Raw genomic sequence first — 14,142 nt, forward strand, 5'->3', positions numbered from 1 at the left:
ACCAGTCAGTGACTGACAAATATTTTAACAAATGTTTAGACATCAGCAATGCTGCCAGTCAAACACAGAGTTGAAGTTAGTTTCAAAATCCATTGTGTGTATTTGGTAAAGTTAGTTTGAGCTTTGGTATTCACCAGCACATATTTTACAGTCAGGAGCTCCATATTAGTGGTATCAATGTGTTTGCTCCTCCAAAACATCCTGTGGTGATCCACTGGGGAGGTGGCTATAAACTGTAGCATGCAGTTGAAGAACATATTTAGACTTTCTTATTAGCTCCAATTGGCTGTGCAGGACTGGTAGGCATTTTAATTAGTAAGGTACTATACTAGTAGAGGAATTTTAGCATTTTGGCTGTGCAGGACACAGACAACAGAGTGAAGCTCCACTAACAAGCTTCCTACAGGAAACCAATTATGGTTCCAATTTAAGACCTACTTGAGATTGCAATTCTATTGTCATTTGATATTATGGTTTTTGTGATTTATTTTTATTATTTAATATTGAACTAATCAGAATATGTTATTTAATACTAATATGATATACAGTGTATAAACATAAATAGGTGTTGTCAAGCCAAGTCTTTTATTTATATAGCCCAATATTACAAATTTGCCTCAAGGGGCTTTACAATGTGTGCAGCATAAAAAAACCTCTATCCTTAGACACCTTATCCTTAGATTCGGATAAGGAAAATACCTTGAAAATACGCTTGAAAGCTTCAACCAGAAGGGCAGTGAAACACTGTTTTTCAGCATGGAATCAAGTCATTACTGACTTACTGATTCAGCACAAACTGAGCAACATTGGCATCACAGTCCTCGTTTTGGCCACCTGATGACTTTTAACTACAACATAAACTCAATTTACCCCTAATTCGATGATGAGAAAAAAAATTGCTTGCACAATATATGATTTGGCATGACATTCTGAAGCAGTCGCTAGGCAAAAGCTCATGGAGCGTCCGAAAGGTTCCTCCTCTGGGGAGACCAACTTTGTCCAACAAATATCCCAATCTAATCACGGATTGTCACAGAATTTACTGATTTATGAATATACTAAATTTCATGGCAATCCAGCCAGCAGTTGTTGAGACATCTGCTCTGGACCACAGTGTTGGATGGAATTTTGAACAATGTCCTGATATCTCTTGTAATGATGTTGTCTAATGTGTTTCATGTGATAAGGCATTTTTATTGCATCTGTGTGATATCTTAGGGAAGACAATTTAATGATCTACTGGAAAAAATATCAGTCTCTATTTATGTTTTTAGGTTAATGTAGCTTGTATTTATCTAAACATTCAAAATGTCACATTTAATCAACTGTCTAAAATATGACAGAGGTAACACAAAAATATAACTCCCTATTGTGAGAACATTCCCAGTCACAGACTGGGTTTTAGCTGTGGAGAACCAATATGATTCCAGTCATCAGTGAGACAGAATGTCATATCAGCATGTTTTTTTGTGATGTTGCTGTTAGTTCTCTAATGTGAGTCTATGAGGCCACACTGCTCACAGACGTAGCCACTGGCTGAAGCCAATTGTCGGAGTTAGCAGTTGGAAAAAGGAGGAGAAAACAGTGAAGGAGTTTTTAGCAGTCAGCCCTCAGACAGAAAGACTCTAGAGTAAACACCAGAAAACCATTAACTAACCACAGTATTATGGTGATCTGTTTGCTGGAATGGGCTACAGACAGCTAATGAACAAGCCTCACCACCCCTTCCAACCCACCACCCATCACACACGCGCGCGCGCACACACACACACTCACTTATCGCATATACACACTGTGGAACAACACACACTGAGAAGCAATGCTGAAAGAGCTCTTGCTTGTACAAAACAGCATGACAGATCAATGCCTGATTCCTAAATCAAGGGAAAAGGTTATTTCTCTGTCTCACTGGGATTCCACTTACTATCCTCCTATATCTAAGACACTCCCATACCCATTTAAACCAAACAAGTCCGACACCCCCCAAAAACACATCTCCTAATTAAGAGCAAGGCGGTGGGGTTTTTTGTGTCTGTGGATATGCTTGCAATGTTAGTGTCTGGAGTGTGAAAACAGATCTGATGGACTGGTGCCCTCAGCTCTCCCTGATCAGGCTCCAGCAGGTATCCCCCATGATTGACAGCTCACAGGTCAGCCGCCCATCTCTCAGTCTGTTAGAGGGGTGGGCGGTAAAGAGATTTGGAATGCCTGGGACCCTGATTGCTTTATTGCTCGCCTGTCAGAACCATTGTACAGCTCTGTATTATTAGGGCTCGCCATCTCTCACCGTCTGGAAGGTGTCGCGTCTCAGCTCTGCATAAAGAATCACCACTCCATTCAAAATCCTCTTTCTTTTTGGCTGAAAGGAAGAAAGCACAGATTTTTCCACAGAATCTCCTGTATTGGTTTGTCAGATAATGCAACACAAGGGTCTCCAGGGAATGGTTTGGATAGCGCTGCTTTACACTCGAATGCAGAAGATTTGAGATCCCATTTGGCAATAATTTATCACAGTGATACCAACAATAGTCTATAGCATTATACAGGAATTACTCTGATGTTCCTGATTATGTATCTAATCATGATGAATTTTTTACTACTGTGGTGTCCACACCCCTGAAACTTAAGATGACAGCAAGCTTCTTCATTTTGCATTTCGTTTTTTTCTGATGTTATTTTTACTTTATAACCCCAAAAATCACAAAAGACGTACAGCACTGCTATTTAAAAGTAGCCTAAGCTTGATGTGGTTAGCATTATGAGCTGATGGTGTCCACTAGACCTGAAACGATTAGTCAATTAGTCGATCAATGGAAAATTAATCAGCAACTGTTTTGAAAATTTGTTTTTCAAGTAAATTACAGCTTTTCAATTGTGAGGATGTGCTTCTTTCCCCTGTTTTATATAACTTTAATTGGAATTTTATTGGAATTTGGACAAAACAAGAAATCCAAAGATTTCAACTTGGGCTTCAGAAAATTGTGATGGGCATTTTTCACTATTTTTTGACATTTTATAGACCAAAGACTAATCAAGACAATAATTAACAGATTAATCAATAACGGAAATAATCATTAGTTGCACCCTATAGTGTCCAATTATGTATAATTATGTTAATTTCCTCCTCCGTCAGATATTTCTATTTGACTAACCAATAAGAAAATAGCAAAGTACAAAAGTACTGTATAGTCTAAAATCCCCTATATTGTCTTAACATGAAAGGGTAATGCAGGCAAAGGAAATTTTAGAATATCAAGTTGTGAAAAGTATGTCCTTCTCTATAGTTCATTCCCAATGGAACAAAGAGCCTCCTCCAAAGATACAATGGCCCAGTAAACAATATCTCTACACAAATCCCTAGCTGAGTTTTTTCTTGTTATTCCCCATGCCGAGATGACAGACTGGCAGGTTGTTGAAGGTCATCAGAGCAGTGCCTCCTGGTCCCCTGGAGCCCAGGTGATGGCCAGGCCACATCCCCAAGTGCTCCTCTTACTGCTCCAGGCCAAAGCAGAGACAAGCCCACTGGGGTGCCATGTTGCTGTCTCCATGGAGATGAGGCAACAGGCTGGCCACGGCTCAGACTCACACCTTTATGGTCAGCGACTCAGCGTCTCTGAGGAGACTTCCCTGCCTAACAGCAGTTACATGCAAGTTGTGATCACCCCCACTCCAATACCATTCACCCTCTCTTTCTTTTTGGTGTCTTCTATAAAGCCAGTGCAGGCACAACGCATGACCACCCCCCAATTTAAAACAGTCCAATCCTCCTTGCCCTGGCAGTGCTACCCTTGTGAGGCCTGCTGGGAACAGAGGTGAGATGTTAGATTGGACCTTCAAGTCTAGGCAGGACCTAAGAAGGGATGCAACGCAAAGGGACTGCCCACTCTGTCTATGGCTCATGCTCCATTATGATTTTATCTGGGGGTGTGAAAGTATCATTCCCAAATGCTGTCTCCTTTAAGATCCGCTCACAATTGGCTGCTGAAGGAAACTGGCTTGACTGTCTCAGTTCAGTATCCTTGTTGATCTGTTATCATGTCTCATTAGACTGACGATGTTTGACAGATAGTTGGGTATCAGATGCATACTTTCAAATGTATACATCACTGACAGTGATCATATTGATTTTTAAAGCGTTATTGTTCCTCATTGTGTATGTGTGTCCTAACTTGAGAAATGAATGATAACCTCTTCATCACTCTACCCCCTGAGTGTTCTTACTGGAAGCCATATTGATTTTGTTAGTCTGAGAGTCCTTGCATTGCCTGGCCTTTACCTCAGGGACAAATCTAATTGTTTATCTCTGGACAGACTTCTGCCTTTACTCCCTTCTGTCTCATTATGTGCCAAGATTTGTCAAGTCAAGTCTCTCCACACTCAAATCTCGCTTTACAACATGTCGTTCGGCAGAACACTACAGATGGCTTACTTATCAACAGACCCTCCCACATGGAATGTTACAAACATGACAGCACAACACACTTGCAAAAATATACACAAACTGACATACAATGTAATCACACTCTGGAGACATGATTACACATACTGACACACAAAACATGAGTCACTTTTTTTTAAGAAACACTGATTTTTGATATCTTTGTGTATGCCTTCTTGAAAAATATCACAAGTAACTGTTGATTGTGTGAGATCTGCAATACACTGCACAACAGTATTACAACAATTGTTATTCTTTACTACTTCATTAAAGACAATGCTGTTATTTTTGTTCTTATTTCCATTCAGTCGTATCACAGATAGCTAACAGCAGAGTAAAACATCTATCACAATGAAAATCCTCACTAATTTTGATGCAACTGGTATTTTAACCAGTTGGGACAAATTTGACTCACAATATTCAACTAGTTTGATATTGCAAACACTGTAGTTTGCAAATTAGGTTGTTTTTCTGTGCAGGAGTGTAATAGTAGATACAGTGCATTATGTCTAACTCAACTGCAAATATACATGAATGAATGACCAAGGCTACTTTATACATCACTGCCATCCGAATTTTGCTCAATATACTGACACAAAGCTTTCTAGACAGTTCAAGTCTTAACTACAGCATAGTAGCATACAGTAGATGGATTTAAGCACTTGACTGGAGATGCCACACTTACAACTAGATGTGTCCTTAAAAATCTACAACAAATAAAAACACAAATACCAAGTGAGTGAACAAAAGAAAATGTTAAATGGTTTGTATACATATATTTGATCAGCATTTCCAAATTAGCGTATGGTTTGATTTACAACCTAAAATATGTAATTTTAAAATAAATGAATTGATTTATTTCTTTAGGTCAAAATCCCACAATCATTCAATATTCAAGACTTTCCAAATCAGCAGGTTATTAGCTGCTTAAGAACTTTAAAGCTGTAGGACACTGTGATTCAAATCAGATAAGGGTTAATATTTTAAGTTGAGCAACTGAGACAAGATAGTTTGCCTATAGTAAAAACCTCATTACATGGCCAGACAATAACACATTCAAAATGTCAAAACTAGTGTCTAACAGCTGACTAACTTAATAATATAATAAAACATTTAAGTGAATTTAGCGACCATTTTTTTTTCTTATCACCTTGCCTTCTCACCAGCTCTCCAAACTCTTTCAGGCCATTGGAAGCCCTTGGTCAGGTTTTATCAGTGAGTTAACTCCAACGAAGTAGGCCAGATCGATAAGCACATTCTCAGAAAGGAGCCAGAGCAGAGAGAGTTAGAGGCGCGGGGGAGAGAGGCGCGAGAGGCAGGGAGCAATCAGAGAGCTATGGATGTGTGTGCCTTCAGGAGTGGATCGATGCACTGACAGGAGCCCTGCTTTGTTCTCGCACAGCGCTCAGATGTTAGATGTGCTTAACATGATTGCTTAAAGGTTTTTGTTTGCCTACTTGTGTTTTTGTTTGTCATTTTGCTCGACTTATAGCATATCCTGCTGTCCCTTTTGTTAGTAAGCTATATAGGTGGTGAGGTGGTGAGGTTGGCTATCTTAAGTTTCATTGTTTCTTACACAGTGATTTTTTAAAATTATTTATTTATTTAATTTATTTATTTATTTTAAATCGGCAGGGGTTTTAACTAGCATTTTGCTCTTTCAAATTTTGACAAATTTCTGGGCATGAATAACGGCCAAGTCCATAACTAAGGGCATCAAAAATTGTTCTGAATAAACAATTTTGAAAAATAGATGATTAACAATAACCTCAAGCATGCTTTTGAACCAATAAAATAAAAAATCAAGTGTGGAAGTAAGGATTAAGAAAGAAGTTGGTGCCCTTCGTTCTTTAAATATGAGGACCATTTGCTTTTGACAAATGGTCTTTGACATCCTTCGTCATTTCTCTAGTTCCAGGGAATGTGTCATCATTACAAAACTGTATTCTTTATCCTCACGCCGCATGGCCACCCAAACCGAGTTAAGCACTTGTGCCTCGCTAAATACTCTGCCAAGAATTACTTCTAACAAGAACTTGGGTGTGTCTGCATCCTCACAGAAAGGTGTTGACCGCAAAGGACAAGTAGGTGTCAATAGATCTGCTCTCAGCGCCTATGGGACGTTGAGACGCATGAGCTCTTTTCCAAGGCTTAATAAGATTGCACAGATGCGGCCTTGTCTGAGCAAAGCCCTGTGTCTCATTGTACTTTGGCCTCCCAACCCTGTCATTGCAAGACCTCTATTGCATTGGCTGCATAAAAGGGTCCCATTAGGACAGACAAACGAAAACCGGGGTCAAGGTATATAAAAAGGTAGCCACAGCTAAGGAGCATGCCTCTAAGATGAGTTGGGAGCTCCACCACGTCCTAGGGCCACCCCTGCAGACCTCTGGCCCTCCCCATCATGACCTTCAATATCTACCATTATTTGATGAAGCAGAGCTTGATAATTATTTTGCGTGGTTGAAGAAGGGGGCACAGTGTGAAAGAAGTGTCTTACTCTAAGGGAGAGGATAGCAGGGGATGAGAGAAAAAAAAGAAAAAAAAACTAACAAAAAAAAGGATCAAAAGCAGGTCTTTCGCTTTTCATGCCTCAGAGGCTCCAAAGAGGATAAGGAACAATTGGGCCCTGGGTATCCTGTCCTCTCTGGCAATTAGACTCAGCTGATGAAGTGAAAGGGATGAATGGCAGGGTTCAAGGCCTTCTCTAGGATTCACACAACAGGGTGTGTCTTTACCTTCTTCTTCTTTATCTTCATCTCCCTTTAGAGTGGCAGAAATGCAGCTGAAGTATTTCCAGATGAAGACAATGTGATTCAAATCTTTAGCATGGGGGCTGATGAGATTGAAGAGGTGTGAGAGGAGTTAAGGGGCACAAACAGACTTGCATGCAATCATATGTGCAGACATACATTTTCAAGTCAGTGCACAATGAGATATGTTCACAAGACATTTAGTCTAGAATGCTGTAAGTTTAAAATATGTATTCATCAGTATCATCAACAACTATTACATATTGCACTGCATGCAGTGCATAGTGTTCAATGCAATGAAGCAGATGCACATATGGACAATTGTTCATCCATATAGTGCTCAATATGTTCAGAAACCTACCTGATTGGTGTTTTTACCAACTAAACAAACATTCTCAATGCAATTTACAACAATTTAGTTTAGACAAAGAGCATGATCATCAATAAAACAATATAACATGTACATAATGAAATAAAAGATTGTCAAAATTCAGACCGTGCTTACAAATCATTTCACACTGTATTTATATGCAAGATTTGTGGTAGGGTGTCTTTTTCACATTTTATGCAACTGCTAGGAGTTCTTGTTGTAAACAACAGTGTGGCTACAATTACTAGTACTGAGACAAAAACAATCATCTGCTTCTATTGAGACTAACTGTAAACTATACATTTAGAAAATGACATAGTTCTGAAATAGTTCTGCAAAAATAAAAATCTATCAGTTATAGTTGAAAGTGTTGGTAAGCATTGCAGCTTACCATCAAGCAGGTTCTTTAAAGAAATCTGATCCCTTCATATTTCCACTTTATATAATCGTTGTATAATATGCAGGAGCTGTATCCCCCTTTCAAAATGTATGCAGTCCATGCCAATTTCTTGACAGTATTACATTAATAATGACAATATTACACACAAAGTCATCAGTGTAAGATCTTTCATACATACACATATCAGTGTTAATTTTACTCATATATTAATGTTATTCTCTAATATATGTCTAATGTTTGCCATTTGTGTTGACTGTAATGTGTAATGTATGTTATTAAATGTGCAGCCCAGGAAGACAAGCAGTGCTTTAGGGCACAACTAATGGGGTTCCTAACAAATAAACAAAAGTAAGCTAAATTTTTAGAGCTAAATAAGGGAAATGAAAGTAAATAAATACTGGGCACCCTGTGCTAAGATGCTACACTGAGGATGCTACAAGCAGTCATGCAACACCCCAAGTCATATCAGAAATATCACAATTATTTCAAGTGCCATATTTTCCACAAAACTGCACAAACACGGGTATAACTCCAAAATGTTTACTCTATTCCATAATATATTTCACTTTAACAGTGAATTATTGCAGCAGCATAGATTTAAGCTTCTCTAATATGAAACAAAACACAACACTTGCTGCCATTAAGTTATCGTATATTTCACAGGAAATTTCTTACAGTGCCAATGCCAGTAAATGGGCCCCGAGGCTTGAACGATGCTGCCACACTGCACTAAAACCTTAAGATGATTAGTGATATTCTTAAAACCTAGCCCACTGATAATGTGTTTAAAGAAGCGATACGGCTTTTCCAAGCTTTGAGTTCAAAGTCTGAGAAGCATGGGGTCAGAATGCCAATGGGCTAAACAAAGAGTAGCCAAAATGGGCTTTGGGGGATTTGAAACTTAGTCCCCTGAACCCCTTTGATCAAAACAGAGCTACGGCCATAGAAATACTAAGTATCAAGTGCCTGGGACTGTGTTGCTGCCAAAGAACGATGAGTTTGGCATGTAGGATAAGATATTATATGTTCAATAACAGATACAAATAAAAGTATTGTAGGAATTTAGTTTTTCAAAGCTAAGGATGGAGCCAGATTGCCCTCTGCACTGATGGGTGATGATACCACATTCCAAAAACCATATTTTGACATTTCTATATCAAGTTAGCAGTAGCAACTCCTCTTTATTCTAAAACAAGAAAGACACAGAAGGATGCCAAGTGCAGCTATAGTTGTTTAGATGTTTCAATTTTCAATCAACTTTAGCTAAAAGATTTGGATAATCACTTTTTAAATTCTATTTTAAACTAATGGTATATAAAGATTAAATCAGGTGGTAAAAGCGTTTTTCTTCACCATCTGTTTCCAGAATGTTATGTGCTAACTATGGAAATATTCAACTGGCTAATTAGTTCTACTTTGACTCCCAGCGAGCGTCCTGTTTTAGTCATCATGCTTGATGAAACAAACAAGAACAAAAATGATTCAAACTCAAACTTGAACAGATTTCCTCATCTTGAGCAGCCATAGGCATGTTTTCATCTTATTCTAATAATAAATGTAGTCAAAGAGAATCCAACTGTGTTATTAGTTATTATTACCAAATTGACAATAAGGCTAACAATACAACCTGACCAAATGTACAGTGCAATTAATAAATGTTTTTCCTTAATGTCAAGATACCTGAAGTCATTAAATGAAAATCATAATCAATCAAAAACTCAATTATTCGTGTTTATTATCATCCTCAGTCAGTTATAGTGTAACATCTCTCGGTAGCTATATCAACAACTGATTAGTGCTGGAGACAGCCATAATGGCAAATAGAACATATGATGGAGAAGACGATTAAATTGAGAAAATTTCAATTACCTTATGTGAGGTTCTTGAATATTTCCTCACAGCATTGCTGGTTAGCTCATATTTAAACAGTTATCACCATGTTTCCAGTCCACATTAAAAGTACTCAAATGGTGCATGGTGAGTCATACAGTGTGACTGGTGTACCACAACAATAACACACACTGTAGTCAAGTTGGACTGTCTGCAACTACAACTGAAGGACATAAAAGTGCAGCATATGGTGCAACATGTACTGTATGTTTGGCAGAGCATGCATAGTTGTAACACCATGAGTGTGTCTTTCTTTTGTTAAAGAGAATAACATCACAGTCTGGATAAAAATGTACCTATGCCTTCCTCTATTTCTATTAGTAAGTGTGTATCAGAGATATTACTATTTTGGTATGTATGTGCATGTAGCATCACTATTCTGTAAACCTGTCAGCTGTGGTTTTCATGAGTTTCAACACTTACCTTTAATGCCGTCCCATTGTTCTAATCGACTAATTGTTACAGCTCTACACGCAAAATTATCTACATTCAATATTAATATGCATGAATCTGAAATATTACATAAGAAAGTATATTAGAATCACGAGAGGGAAACAGTTTGAGGATTGTAACTCAAGTTGGGTTCAAGTCGAGCAGCCTTGGATGTTTTTCGTCTTCTCTATACAAATCTTCATTGACTCTCTTTCTGCTATGACCCAATGCAATAAAGCCAAATCAGAAAAGCCCAATTACAATAAAACTGACATATAAACTATATTTTAAATTTTTCCTCTCTTGACCAAGTCATCCCTCCTGCTGCCTGTTACTATTTAAACTGATAATTTTTTGTATGGCTGACATCTTCCTAAATATTTATAAATCAACAAACACCCATTCCATTATTTAGTCTGTTACCACTGACAGATCACTCCTGATGACACAAAGAGATGGGATGTACAAAATATAATGGGCGTCTTGTTTTAATTGTTAAAATTTCCTCTCTTTTTTAAGGTGACAGGGCCATTACTCCAAAGTCACCACTTATCAGCAGTATCATTGAGGATTAATGGTTTCACTTGTGCTAGTAAGAAATGTTTAAGTTGTCCCGATTATCAGTGCAAGAAAAAGGATCATGGTTGTTTGTCATTGTGTTAAGCAGTGAGAGAGACTAATCTAACAAAACACTCAGTTAAGAATGTGATTAACCCTTTCTGGTGAGACTGAATGGGATGTTGGACTGTGCACAGCAGTCGAGCCACTGTCTAAAATGAATGCTTGCCTTCAGGAGAGCTGTGTCAAACTGATTCATAGCTGAATAATCTATCAGCAGCTATACTATTGTGTATAAAACAAAACTATGCAGTTTTGAAAGGCTAGAAAAAAAAGAACAAAAAGGGGAAATCTAACCTTGTACATAGTTTATATCCCTTCAAACATCAATGTAATATTCTCTATATTATTCCCATTAGTTTTGTGCATAATTCAGACTGCGACTGAGAAAAATGAAAGTGACCTACAGGCCAGAAGATGAAAAAGTTTTCCTCTTTACATACTACATGGGAGCAAAAGAACTAAAGCTTGAAAATCCAGAGGTGGAGAATCAAGGTCAATCATACAAAAAGCATACAAAGAAGAAGAATCAACCAAAAAGAGAAATAAAGTTTGTGCCTTGAAAATATTATAGTAAAATATAACACTAGAATGATGCTGAACACAATACATCAATCATCTCAGGGCTAAGCATTTATTAAATATGACAATAAATGAAAGAAGAAACTTGTAAATACAATGGCAAATTAAATATGTAGGTTTTGAATTTAAATTTAGGCTTATAGTTTGTTTACAACAACAGCAATTACCACCACCAATAGCTGCCATACCTACCCATTTAACACATTTGTCTCGTGAAGGGTTTTTTTTCCAGCGGCACAGTCCCTGAAGCTTTCGTACTGGTTGTGCAGGCTTGTTCCTGCTTCAGTAATCTCCTACATTATTTTCCTTGTCTGTCACCTTTATAGTATCTATTAGCCACTCTCTACTATCTGTTTGTGGGGCATTTTCTCTTCCTTTTCCCCATGAATGTTTTATATATTGGAGGGAGAATGATTGTTCTTTGCAATGAGGCCAGCGCGTGGCCTCAGTAAGACAAATTGCTCCAGAACGTCTAAATGGCAGTCAATGATAACTCATTGTAAGGAGAGTAAGTGACTTCCAATGGAGTGGATAGGGGACAGAGAATAATGGCAGAGCACAGGTGAAAAATAGATGTTTGGCTCTGTGTAATTACTCCATTAGGGGGCTCTCTGTTAATCTACCAAACCACAGCAAGTGTTTTTATAGCAATGAAGAGGTGACGGGCGAAAATTACTGCAACTGGACAGAGAGGAGCCCCGCTACCTCCCCAGTCACAACACACACTATGAAGTGTTTACTAATGGACAAATGTACTCTCAGTCTGCGCTCTCTGCAGCATCCCACCAGCTACTTCAGTTACAAGTAAGTGTGGTGATAGATGTATTGACGAAGGTCATCATTGAGCTGACATATTAATTACCTGCAATATGGTCCCATGCGTTCAGAGTGCTTTAACCTCCACTGTCTCAATTGTGTACCGGGAGATGGATCAGCTGTGGGCCTGCTAAACATGAAAATCTGGGTTAGAATAAAAAAGGGACAAAGGAAAACCTACCCGCTGGAAATCAACACCCCCATTCCACTGATTTCCAGACAAACATAATGATAACAATTTTTTGACCATTTGGTGTCTGCTGCTTCCGCCTGTGGCAATCTAGAGAAAAGAAGCCTGGGAAAAAAATGCTCCAATATGGTCTTAAGAGTTTATTCTGACCACACAATCTGTTTTCTTAAGTCAACTTTTAAAACACTGCTATGAGCAGTGCCCACAGCTTTATCACTAAAGCTCAGATTGACCTTGTATTCACCTTTATACTATTTCCCATCTGTTTAGGTTCCACCCTAGAATCCATCCCAGTTGGCTGTAGGCCCACTTTGCATTGGGCTTTCTCAGTGGAACCCTGAACAAAACCCTGTAGGAGGAAAAGACTCTCTGTTCGGCCTATTTCAGAGAAATTTCAGCTTGCATCTCAGCATTTCTTTCGACCCCCGACAAGCCTACTTGTACTTTTCAGGCTGTTTCCCATGTGCAACATAAAGAAACCCAAGCAAGTGTAAGACAAACCCTTCTTTTACTGCAGCTTTTGACTTGAATCAGTACAGTCCTCCAGCATACGGAAGAGTTAACAAGAGGGTCAGAATAATGTGGTCAATTCTGCAGTTTAGTGTTTAAAAAGGTAAACAGTGACCACCACATAGTGAGGCTGATAAGGAAAACACCCAGCAACATGAACAAAAAAGAAAATGAATCCATTCTTGTTTCTTTAAATGGCCCTACACTTTCATTTAATTTACATTAGAGTTACAAGAGAATCAAGGCTGTACACATGTATTTCCATCCCTGGTTTTAGCTCTGCTGATACAAATCCGCACAGCAGCTCATTAAAGAGGTAAACTGACCTTCAACTAGATTAAAAAAAACGTTGAAAGCTATCAGCAGGCAGGTGTACATGGCTCAAAACACATACAAAGGCACCAATAGGGGAAAATACAAGGCGTCCAGCTGGACAATTTTCACTGCCCCAAAAGCTACAGGTTGGTAAGGGGACTTCAAATGCTAAGGACAGTGAGAGGTGCCATTATCACTCAGTGCTGAAAACGAGCACGGTGACCCGATTAAAGCGAGAATTTCTGGGTCACGGTCTTGTTTTTCAATGCTTAATTTGTCTATCGATAGTGACACGGTCCGTGGCTTGCACCTACCTGTAATATTATCTTTCTAAAAGTCGTGGTTCAGACAGGGCCCTTGTCACTGTAACCCAACACGGAGTGAGTGAGCGGATTGGCCTGCAGCGTGTTGTATGGAGGAAGCGCCGGCTGGCTGGCTGTGGAAGTTGCGGGCTGCGGCGCCGCTCAGTGGACGTTGCGGTTTCAAGAGCTCCTTGTTCACTTTGTAGCTCTTCAGTCACGGCAGCTTTCCGGGCATGCAATAAATATACAAAGTCTTTTTCAAAATCAAAACTTTTGTAAAGTATTTTGAAAGACCAAGTTTGTAGTAAGTGCACACATAATGAGGACTTTTTTTTGTGGGGGCGGGGGGTGTCATAAGCCTATCAGTATTCTCTACATGCTATCCTTGACCTAAAAAAAATAGTTGTACTCTATACAGTGTAATGCTGATGGCAACATTTTATGTTTATTAGCTTTGTTAGATGAATCAATTAGATATAATTGAGCATGTATGCTGAGCTGCTTTGAGGGTTTTATGTCTGTTGGG

The 14,142-nt window shown here is 38.7% G+C and overlaps 1 long non-coding RNA gene across 4 annotated transcripts in view; it reads right to left on the bottom strand.

Annotated features, from left to right (window-relative positions):
* Positions 1 to 13,833, bottom strand: part of LOC122874640 — a 101,638-nt gene extending 87,805 nt beyond the window's left edge. For 2 of the 4 annotated variants that reach the window (XR_006377650.1, XR_006377649.1), the window contains exons 1-2: positions 13,629 to 13,833; positions 12,346 to 12,429 (exon numbers count right to left, since the gene is read on the bottom strand). This is a non-coding gene — a long non-coding RNA (uncharacterized LOC122874640). The remainder of the gene's footprint in view (positions 1 to 12,345; positions 12,430 to 13,628) is intronic. The other 2 variants (XR_006377651.1, XR_006377648.1) reach the window with 2 other exon arrangements.
* Positions 13,834 to 14,142: the final 309 nt, after the last annotated feature.

The sequence above is a fragment of the Siniperca chuatsi genome, linkage group LG4 (assembly GCF_020085105.1).
Source record: "Siniperca chuatsi isolate FFG_IHB_CAS linkage group LG4, ASM2008510v1, whole genome shotgun sequence".
Classification (NCBI taxonomy): domain Eukaryota; kingdom Metazoa; phylum Chordata; class Actinopteri; order Centrarchiformes; family Sinipercidae; genus Siniperca; species Siniperca chuatsi.